Raw genomic sequence first — 12,164 nt, 5'->3', positions numbered from 1 at the left:
TAGAGGAAATATTTTAATATTGCTATTTGCTCCTTTCTCTATAATAGAAGTGTCAGAGATGAAAAATTAGTAAAATGTATATGAAAATCTTCCTCCTATCAGAGTCTGGGGCGTGCCACAGGAACCAGAGTCAAGTCCCCACCCACCCACATGTGCCTCGAAATTGCAGGAGACCCAGACCCAGCCAGCCCCACCCCCATTGGGTGAGATCCAGACTTGGCCATCCCCACCCCTGTAGCCCCACCAGGTGGGGGCACGGCCTCAGGTTGCCTGGCCAGGCGCCAGGGCAGGAGGCATGGCCTGAGGTTCCCTGGCCCAGGCCAAGGGGTGCGCCTTGAGGTCCTCTGGCCCAGGCCAGGGGCTAGGGCCTGAGGACCCCCATCAAGCCCTTCCAGGCAGGGGGCACAGCCTCAGGTCCCCCAGCCTGGGGCGGGGTGTGCGGGCTGAGGTCCCCTGGCCTGTGCCAGGGCAGGGGCACGCCTTGAGGTTCCCCATCAAGCCCCATGGTGGGGGACACGGCCTGAGGTTCCCTGTCAAGCCCTGCTGGGAGGGGAGTGCACCCTGAGGTCCCCCGTCAAGCCCTTCTGGGCAGGGGGCACAGCCTGAAGTCCCCTGTCAAGCCCTGCTGGGCGGGAGGCATGGCCTCAGGTCTCACAGCCTGGTGCCGGGGTGTGGGGTGAGGCCTCAGGCCCCCTGGCCTGGCCCAGCACCATGCAGCCTCAGGTCCATGCTGATTGCTCATTAAGGCTCATTACAGGAACTCGGCCTCTGCTGTGGGTGCAGCCATCTTGTGTTATAGAATCCCTGCCTCTGCTGTGGGCGCAGCCATCTTGACCATTACAGTGTGATGGTCAATTTGCATATTCCCTCTTTATTAGATAAGATGCTTACGTCACTGTCCTAAATTGAGCTCTCCATGAATAGAGAGGGAGCCAGACTGTAAAGGCATTAAGAGTTGTTAAGGCAGCTAAGTGGACAGTTGGGCTTTTTTTTTTTTCAGCTTAAAATCTGTTTTAAATGATGCTACATTTTATTTTTATTGGGTGACTGAAAAAATCCAGGAGGTAGGGCATTTCACACTTGGGATTTCTGGGAATGCCCTATCAAATATTCTCTTTCAATGGATTCAACCATTACTCTCCACCTCTGTGCTGTCCTAGTGTAAGCCACTGTCATCTCCCACCTGGGCCACTGTCTCAGCCTCCCTGGCCCACTCTGAGCATAGTGGCCAGCGCACCCTGGTAGTACAAGCAAGGTTCAGTCTCCCCTCTGCTCAGAGCCCTCTCATGGCTTTGTGTCTCACAGAGCCTGCTGAGTGAGCTGCCCTCCCCCATCTCTCTGCTTCTCTTTTTCTACTTTCCACTCACTCACTCACTCACTCACTCAACCTCTCCTGCTGGGCTGATCCTTTTGCTACATATCTCAGAGTCTATGTATTCGATGTTTGCTATCTCTCTTTCTCTCTCTCTAGAATGTTCTCCCCAGTTATCTACATGGTTCACTCTCTCGCCTCCTCAGGTCCCTGCTAACATGTTGCCTTCTCACCAATTTCCCTTTTCAAAAGTAGACCCCAACCCCTACTCCCTGTGGTCCTTATCCTGTTTTCTTTTCCTCCAGAGCACTTCTCATATATTATGCATTTTTTCTACTCATTTTGTTTACTGTCTGCCTCTCCTCAGGGAATGTGGCCTATTGAGGGTAGGCATTTCTCAGAGTTCTACCTGCTACATGTTCACACAGAACAGTGCCTGGCACAAAGTTGGTGTCCAAAATTAAGAGTTGAATGAGTCAGTGGAAGGCCTCAGGATGGTGTCAGGAGAGCAACACCTGCTGGGTTTCTCTTAAACCAGAGGTGCAGCCTAGAAGCCCATAAGGCATTCTCTTTCACTTGCACAGTGTATTTTAAAAATGTTTTAGTTACCGACCATTAAAAAATTGGTGATTTCACATACAATCCAGATAACTGGCATCGCCAAAACATGTGGGAAGATCAGATATGTCTCCCTCCTCCTGACAATAATGAGTGAAGCTAAGCAGTAGTCACCACTGAGCACTTTGATGGACACCCTCTCCCGCTTCCCTCACTTATCCAGCACTGGGTAAGTCTGGGGAGGAGGAGGAGATGGGGGCATGGGGTAGGGAAGTAGGGACAGCACCAGCGCAGGTCCCAGATGCTGCTCTACCAATGAGGGAAGAGAGTCCCTGGCATTTAGCTGCCAGAGTCCCACTGGCTGCTGCTCCCAGCTTCCTGGTCCCTCTGATCTTTGAGCTGCAGAGCCCTTTTTCACATCCTAGCTCCTTAGCAACGGCAGCCTGGAAGGTAGGTGGTCAAGAAGATACAGCTTAAAAGAGAAAGGAAAACATACCTATTGGCAAAGTGCACATGCCTCTCTACACACATTAGAAGTGGAAAGCAGCCATAAAGCACCAGTTTTGCTAAATTGGGCGAACCTATAGTGTCATTGATTAAGTACACCTGAGCATGTCTTCCACCCATCAACTAGGTGCCCACTGAACAGAACCAATTAAAGAAGAAGAAAAAAGACAAGAAGGCATAAGCTTCCAGCATCTTAGGAGCTATTGTGATTAACAAGCAACAGGGAAAATAACAGTACTATTCCTCACCCAGCATTCATTATATCCTCTTATATCATGTCATTTCCTCACTCCTGCTTCGCTGCACATAGCTTTGCCTTTGGAAGAGCGGAGGCAGAGGTACTAAATCAACAGTTCCTGTTAGTAGATTTGGAAATAACAGAAGATTTGTCCATTAGTTCTATTATCTACAAATACTTCTCTTTCCACTGTTATGCTCACAACATTAAAAAGATGCGGAAATAACCTATTAACACATACAAATTACTATGTCCCTCACCCTTATGTTTCTCCAAAATTGAAAAAGCACACATCCCTGCCACCCCTCATGCTAGATAGTTGATTTAGGAGCAAAACCTTGAGATGCAAACACCTCCAATTATGAGTAACATGAATTTCTGTGATTGATTTCCTCTCTCAGGTTATTCAAAGTAACACTGAAAAAAGAATTAATTAGACTTACATGCATAATGACACGTACCCATTTGAAAAAATCTAATACTGTGTTAAGCTCCTTGAACCTTTAGTCTGGTTCTCCACAGAAGTTATCCTTTCACACTGCTCAGCATATTGTGTTTCCTACAGTAGATGCTGAAAATGTATTTCCAGACTAATTATTGGACCACTGTTTATTTGCAAGTGAGAGAGACCTTGGCCGGTCAACATGTTTGCAGAGCATCTATTATGTAACAATCAATGGACCAGGTTGTCTTAGTCAGCTTGGGCTGCTATAATAAATGACCACAGCCTGGGTGGGTAAATAACAAACATTTATTTCGCACAGTCTGGGAAGTCTGAGATCCGGGTGCTAGCTGATTTGATTCCTGTTGAGAACCCTCTTCCTGGTTATGACCTCATGTGGCCTTTCCTTGGTGAGTGCAGAAAAATAGGGCAAGAACTCCTGTCTCATCCTCTTTTTTTAAGGACACTAATGCCAACACGAGGGCTCTACCCTCATGACCTCATCTAACCCCAATTACCTCCCAAAGGCCCTACCTTTAAATAGCATCATGAGGGGGATGTGGGCTTTAACCTATGAATTTTATGGGGATATGAACACTCAGTGTCTAGCCTAGGCTATGGGGAAGCAAAGATAAATGAGGAACGAGACCCTCTGGGACTCACAGTTCAGACAGAGATGAACATGTAAACAAGAACAGCACTTAGAAAACAAAAAGAATTACATGCAAAACGCCCTGGAAAATTGTGGTGGGAATGACAGAGCTTGATGAGCAAAGGGGTAGGGAGATATGCCACATTCAGGACGTGGTGTCCATCTGACGGCAGCGGTGGTGGCCGCTGCTCCCTTAGCCCCTTCAGCTGTTGAGAGTTACTGTTCCCACTTTTGCTGTCACAACCAGCCTCACTGACCAGTCCTCTTGGTTCCCCAGAGACAAGAAAGGAGGGTACGTTGAGGTGCCTGACCCAGTATGGCAGCCACGCTCATTCCTCCATGTTATATTCTGACATGTCTACAGAGGGTGCTCTCTCCAGCCACCTTCAGGTCACTGGCAGTCTTTGGGTGTGCCTGACGGAAGAATGCTGGGTTGGGTGTGCCTGACGGAAGAATGCTGGGGTGAAGATGTCACTCCTACCTCCACTGGGTAGAAGCCATAACTCAGCACAGTCCAGGCCCAGGCCCAGGCCCAGGCCCAGGCATGCATCAGGGGTCCAATCTGAAAATATAAGTAAATGAATGAATTTGTGAATGTAGGAGGTAGGAATGCTTCATTTCCAGTCATCAAATTCAAGTGGTGCCTTTATGTGATGTGTCAGAGATGAATGGCAGAAATAGCCCCCTGAACATTTGTCTTGCTGCAAACTTGAGCTAATGGAATAAGGCCAGGGTGATTACCCACATTTGTCTCTCCTTTTTACTTCTTGTGGTGCCAGGGCATAACTAACCATCCACTTTCCCCCATTTCTTCAGGAAGCCTTGAAATCCTTTAGCAAACAGGAAGCCTGACGGCACTTCCTGGTGTCCCAGAGTTCCCCAGGGCTCCATGCAAATGAAGTCCAGCCTCTCTTTATTGTGGGACCATCTCATTTCTGCTGAATTGGGGGTCACATCAAACCCTAAGAGCTAAGGACACACCTTTCTAATGTACCTGACGATTGTCAATGCTTCCAGAAGTAGCTTCCCTTGGAGGAAGTTGTCAATAACAATGGCCCTTTAAGCAAGTCACTAAATTCCAGTTTCCACATCTGTAGCCGAAGGGGATAGAATTAGATAGTCTCTAAGGTCCCCTACAAGTAAAGAGAAGAATGCCGGCATCGACTCAGACTCCTCCTACACACATCGGATCCTGTAGAAAGTAAATTGAAAGGAAATGGAAGGAGAGACAGCACGTATTGAATTTCTCATTAGCCCCACTGCCTGGTTCTCATTAGTGAGCCTTCTGGGTTATGGGCACAAGGGCCAGAACTTATTTTCATGGCTGAATAGCACATGTGAAATGTAGGCTATTTTTAATCCATATTATATGAGCTCCACACTCTACTATCTTATAAAGTAATGGGCAATGCTCAAGGAAAACCCCACCGGGATGACGAGCTAATCCTTGAGGGGGGAAATATTGCTGTTCTGCATAAGCTGTTGCTCTCTGCTTAATTAATCTCTAAAACTTTCAGACCTTAATGAGAATAATTAGAGTTGACAGTATTGAGCTTAATGCACAAGTACAGACAACAGAAATCGTGTTCAGCTTATAAGCTTCCCCCAGCCTGCTGAAAGACAGGCCGATGTTATTTACAGCAGCCCCGCGTAGAGGCCGGACGGGGGTTCGGCTCTGAAATGTGCCTGGAGCTCCCTGAGGACCATTTCTCCAAGGAGCTGGTACCATAGCCCCCCCTTTGTGGGTTTCACTCCATAACAAACCGTGGTCTAGACAGGACCTGGCTAGAAATTCCCTTATTACCACCCCGGCCAGACTACATTTATCATCACCTTGAATGTAATGCTCGTGCAAAACCTCCAGGCCGCTCCGTTCAAATAATGAATCGAGGGAGCCAGAGCACTGCGGAGCTTACTGCGCTCCAGTCAGTGTCGGCCAGCTTTTGGAAATACCTCATCTTCCAGAAAAGCATTCATTTGTCAACAGAGGGATAATGCTAAAACCTTAAAGACAAATCAGACAGGAGGCAAGAAGAGGTGGCCGCTTTGGCTCAGCGCAGTGTCTCTGATTTGTTAGCCTCGTGCCACCCTTGGTCTTCTCCGAGAAAAGGTTTAAATCTCCTTTGCAGCAGTTGGGTTCCCCCTCCCCAGATGGAGCGTCTGGAAGCATTCCTCGTGCCTGCCCCGTGGGAGCTTCTCCCAGAGCTCGGAACAGCCAGACAGGTTCCGGGCCTTTCTGCGGCGAAGCTGCTGGAACTGGGCACGCAGACGGGGTGAGATGATGTCTGGGTCCCTAGGAGTGAGGATGGATTTCTGCACATTCAATTGGTGGTAATTAAAGCAGGAGGCCTGGACGTGGTGAGCGAAGCTTCCTGAACTATCCCCCAGGTTTATAACAGTCATAATGTCCATTTGGAGATCATTCTTTCTCCAAATCGAAAAACAGCGCATAAGCACAATGACTGCCCCAGTGCTCCTCAGTTTGAAAAGATTTCGGAATTCTTGCAGATCGAAGGAGATTGAAGCAAAGGGGTGTAACATGTGATTTGAAAGCCAACGTGTGACCCTTTAAAAATAAGAATTCACACACACACACACACACACACACACACACACACACACACACACGATGTAAGGACGGGAACTTTGCCCCTGTAAATGGCACTAGGCTAGAGACTTTTTTTAAAATTTTCAATCAAGGATCTAAAACAGACTTCAAAGGGCATTTAAGCTGACAGTTTTATTTTCTCCTTCAGGAAGAGGAAAGATGAATAAGCGTAAAGCCAGATCATTCTCAAAATAATTGCAGCCCTGACATATCTAAATGAGTTTGTAAAAGAAAATACAGTGGCAATTGATCTTATTAATTAGAGATGTACCAGGATTGTAATACCCACTTATCCACAGACTGCCTGCAGCTACAAAAATAAAATAAAATAAAATATAAAATTAACCACTTTCTCTTGGGGACCACAACCCCCCCCCCCCCCCCCCCCGCCATGGAAAGTCAGCTAGAAAGAACCCCGCTACCGTTTTTCCCCACCGCAGCAGGAAGCAGCATTGCCGCGAGCCCAGGTTTACACTGGATTGTGCGATACCATGTATAGTGCAGCTCTTGACACAATTGATTGAACATGTAATCTGACAAACAAACAAACAAAAATGTGCTACAGGAAAATGGGAGAGTGTTTTTTTTCAGCCTGTGTGTGTCATTTACCTGTGAAGGATGGCAGCGGGAGCCCGTGGCAGGCGGGCCCAACTCCATCAATTGCTCATTCTGTCTCCGCATCCCCGGAATCCTATTTCTACTAACAATCACTTAGCATATGGAATAGACTCGAATGGAACAGCCTGGTGATAAAATGCTGAGTGAAAATTACCTCCGAGTGTGGCCCAACCCTGAACTATGGGAGGTGAAACTTCAGGTTGGCTGGATTGAAAGCTTATATGAAGTTTCACTGTATTATTGCAGAAGAGAGAGAATGGGAGAGAAAAAGGAGGAGAAGAGTAAAGACAGGAGGAAGGGTAGAATAATGAACTAATTGTTTGGCACTGGAAGGAACATCTGGTGCTACTCCAGTGATGTCAGTATGTGTGTGTTCGCGTGTGGGAACGCGCGTGTGTTTGAGGCAGATGTGGGCAGGGGAATCTAAATGGAAGTCAGGCAGTTGCCTACAGCTGTAAGGTGAGTGGGAGCTCAAAACCAGCGTTGAGAAGGCCTCCAACATGGGCAGCCTGGCAGGGACGGGAATCGGCCCAGAAAGGAAAGGCTTTCTCTAATTTGCTCTAAGGTACAGTGGGGGCCGGAGGTGGTCTGGCAGGGAGAAGAGTGGTGTCACTTAAAAACAAAGCAGGGCCACGGGTTTGGTACTAAAAGTGACCCATGTTGCCCGTTATCTTCCAACCTGTGTGGAATAGAAAAACTCATGGCCCCAGACACATATTGGTATCACCCATGCAGAGTAAACTAAATAGATTACTAACTAACTAACTAAAAGCCACAAACCTTTCAAAAGGAAACTACACTCACTTTGCAATAGTAGCGAGTTGACTTTATGGGACTAACAAGATTAAAGGAAGGCCTGACAGCTTCCATGGGCTATAAGGACTCCAAAGTCCATCCCACCTTGGTCTTACATCCTGGAAGCAGGGTCTTCGTTGAGTTGTGATGAACCAACGTGGCTTATGTCCCCTGGTGTAGGGACTCACCAGTTCTGACCCCCAAATTAACCAGGGTGACTGCAGATGCAAGAGATGCTGTGTGGGTGCCAGGGAAGGCCATGGAAAGATACAGGCCCTCAGAGCAAGGCCCCAACTCTGCCTGTCGATGGGCCCAGTCAGGGAAAGAAAAGGAACGCTCCCAACAGATCAAAGCCCCGAGTCTCTTAAAATGGAAATGAACATTTTAAAAAAGGCCTTTCTCAAGGGAGAAATATGTAGTAAATCAGAGCTTTAGAAAGACAACTGGGGCCTGTGCTGGTTTTTGAATAACTTGCCATTTAATACATGTTCTATTTTTGACCCTTTAGGGAAATATACAACCCCATGTGAAACTTCCGGGCCAAAATAATTTAACTTCTTTAAAAAAAAATCTCATTTTTATAAGTTTTTTATGGAGACAAATAATCTGGAAGCTTTCTTTTCCCAGCTCCATGATGAGGCCAGGTCATGGAACAAGAGAGAAGTGGTTTTCTGTGCATACCAGTTCATCTGGGTCAGTGTTTGGCAAGTCCAGCAACTGAGGTCCCAGGATCTGTCCGTGAAGAGAAGCCAGTGCTGGGAATGTTGAAGAACTATTTTTGGATGTCCTTCGTAAGACCTGGTTGATCATGTAAAATACCAACATGCTCATTGTATATTGTCTCTTCTGAAATGTGTGTGTGTACATACATAGAAAATTTGAAGCCAGAAACTGTAGTATTTCATTCTTCCCAGTGCTGGTGGGAAAAAAGTACTCAACATATATTTGAATTCAGTTTTTGGATATTTTCTTCATCTTTCCTAATCCCATAGTACTGGGTACATAGTCTATCCCCCATATATTCATGTCCACAGTCTTGTAAAATCTTACCTGTCTGTGACCACCTTTGGACTGGGCATAGTTGACCTGGGAAAGCAGCACTCTTCTGACCAGAGCCTTGAATTGTTAAAAGCCATGCAGCTTCCGTTTACCTTTGGGAGATAAGAGTGTCGTTTTCATGAGCAGATGCCTTTTATTTACTCACATCACCACATCACATCTTTCTGCTGAGTCTTGAGAGCAACCATTTCCACAGCATCCAGCTGGCATTCCCACTAAACCAACTCCGATTCCAGGGCTGAGAGAATTCAGGATCTGAGGAATGACTCAAAGACCACATGGAGTTCAGTTTTTCATGTTTTCTTTGAGTTCAGGCCAGCAAAGACCGTGGCCTCACATAATTTTTCTGCTGGGTGTGGAATAGTGCCATAGAAAGATGATTCATGAGAAGAAATTGTCAAGTTTCTGCCTGGAACTGAATGGAAAAAAAAATTTGGTTGAAAAAATCCCAGTCATGCACACAAAAGACACATAGAACCAAATTTATATCTTTAGCTTTGGGGATCTACATTCATTATTTCTCTCACTTGGCTTGAAAAAAAAGGTGAAAATCTGACCACAAAGCTCATGTTGAGTTATAAATAAGATTTTTGATTATGCATTAGAGTCTGAGCCATAATAGTAGCTAATATTTGCTTTGTGTTCCTCAGTTCATAAAGTGCTTTTCCTATATATTTAAACTTCATATTAGCCCTGAATGTAGGTATTTTTTCCTCTGGCATTATTAGCTGATGAGAAAATTAAATCTTTATGAGAGGTCACATGGACAGTATAAGCAATTTAGCCCAAGCCCTCTGCATACTGGGACCTTTGTTTCAGCCACAAGGTGACTTGTTATGATCCTACACCAATTCTCCAACACCACTGGGTATCCACTATTCAACTCAATTCTGACACTATACAGAGTTTGCATCAGATCCCACAAGTTCAAGGGCAAGGTTCCCAACAAGACTGCTCTTCCTTCAAACACCAGTCACAGGTGGGGTCCCAGCCTACCCACATTTCTGTCTGACCTGGCTACAAATTTGGGATTTCCCACACCCCCTCTGGATTGAGAATTCACAGGATGACTCAGAGAACTCAGGAAAGTGCTGTGCTTACAATGACCATCTTTTTGTAAAAGACACAAATGAACATCTAGATGAGGAGACACATAGGGCAGGGTCTTGGGGGATAGGGAGGTAAGTCAGATTCCATGCCCTCTACTCACGGATCCAGGTATATCCCCTCCCAGTGCACTGATGTGTTCACAAACCAGGAAGCTCTCTGAGCCTCCTTGTTTCAGCTTTTTTTTTTTTTTTAAATCAAGGCTTCATTATGTAGGTACAATTGATTAAATCATTGGTTATGTGACTAACCTTTATCTCTCGTCCCTCTTCCCTCCACAGGGGTCAGAGGGTGGGGTGAAATTCTAACCTTCTTATCATGTGGTTAGTTTTTCTGTCCATCACCCCCATTCTGAAGCTATCTAGAGGCCCTATAACAAGTCACCTCATTAGCATCAACTTAGATATGGTTTGAAAGGTGCTGATTATGAACATCACAAGACACTCAGATCACCCAGGATCTTCCAAGGGCTTTTGAAGCTCTGTGCCAGAAACTGGGGACAAAGAGCAGTTTATTTATTTATTTATTTATTTATTTATTTATTTATTATTGTTCAATGTTCAAAGTATTACAAATAGTAGTACATATGTCTCCTTTTTTCTCTATTGACCTCCCCGCAGCCTCCTCTACTCCCTGGCACATGCCTTCATCACCAACCCCCCTCTCCCCCGTCAGTGTCTGTGTCCATTGGTTATGCATGCATACAGGTCCTTTGGTTGATTTCTTACCCCCATCCCTCCAACCCTCCCATACCTTCCCATTGTAGTTTGACAGTCTGCGCAATGCTTCTTTGTCTCTGTATCTATTTTTGTTCATCAGTTTATGATGTTCATTATATTCCACAAATGAGTGAGAGCATGTGATATTTGTCTTTCTCTGACTGGCTTATTTCACTTAGCATAATGCTCTCTAGTTCCATCCATGCTGTTGCAAATGGCAAGAATTCCTTCTTTTTTACAGCAGCATAGTATTCCATTGTGTAGATGTACCACAGTTTTCTAATCCACTCATCTGTTGATGGGCGATTAGGCTGTTTCCAAATCTTAGCTATTGTAAATTGTGCTGCTATGAACATAGGGGTGCATACATCCTTTCTGATTGGTGTTTCTGTTTTCTTGGGATATATTTCTAGAAGTGGTATTACTGGGTCAAATGGCAGTTCCATTTTTAATTTTTTGAAGAAACGCCATACTGTTTTCCACAGTGGCTACACCAGTCTACATTCCCACCAGCAGCGCAAGATCACAATGGTCTATAAGTAGTAGGCTTCAACTAGGGCTACGTAACACCTCCCCCCACCCTTGAAGATCAAGCTGCCGCCAACCTCCAGAGGTGAATCTATTCCCCTCCTTTGAATGTGGGCTGACCATGTGACATGTTATGACTAACAGAAAGCAAAGAAAGTGATATTCTAGAACTTCTGAGCCCAAGCTCAGGGATAGCTACCACTTTTTCTCTCTTGGAACATTAATTGTGGAAATCAGCGGCTGTGCTTTTAGAAAGCTCGGGTTAGATGTTTGCATGGCCGGACACTACACTGAGTGAGACTTTGTGGGATGAGAGGCCACCTTGAATGTTCCTGCTCCTGCCGATCTCCTGGCTGAATGCAGCCATGCCAGCTACCCAGCTATCTTGGGCAGAGAGGAAGAACCTCCCAGATGATCCAAGCCAACTTACAGCATTGTGAGAAATCACGCATTTTTGTAGTTATAAGCCATTAAGGTTTTGGGCAGTTTGTTACACAGTTACAGATGTACAAACATGGACCCGCTGAGATCCTTCTGATACTCTAGCATTTTGGCAAAAAAATCTCACAAAATGTTCTTTCCAGAAGCATCTCAGTTATGCAGAATTCTGTTATACAGAGAGGAATGTTAGAGTGAGGTCAATGTAAGAAAAATGTAGGGAATCATGTCCTATATTTAAAAAATATAGTATTGCACCTGATTAAGTGTAATTGTGCTCCCTCCAGTGTTTTCTTTATCTGTCTTCCTGTTGTTGCCTTCCATGCACTTTTCTGTGTCCTTCCAGTTCATTCACGTGGTGAGTCTAATACACGGACAACAGTAAACTAATGAAACTTCTTCCTAAACACCCATGGAAGGACTTACTTATCCAAGTAGGTTTTGTTACTCATTATTAGCACCATTTTCAGAGCCCATTTTGTAGAACCTATAACCAAAGACCCACCAAAGCAGTGGTATTTAAATGTGTGTGTGTGTGTGTGTGTGTGTATAATTTTTCTAACAAGTTCAAGAGGAGAGAACT

The sequence above is a fragment of the Myotis lucifugus genome, unplaced genomic scaffold (assembly GCF_000147115.1).
Source record: "Myotis lucifugus unplaced genomic scaffold, Myoluc2.0 scaffold_95, whole genome shotgun sequence".
NCBI classification, from domain to species: domain Eukaryota; kingdom Metazoa; phylum Chordata; class Mammalia; order Chiroptera; family Vespertilionidae; genus Myotis; species Myotis lucifugus.
This window is presented reverse-complemented; position numbering follows the sequence as displayed.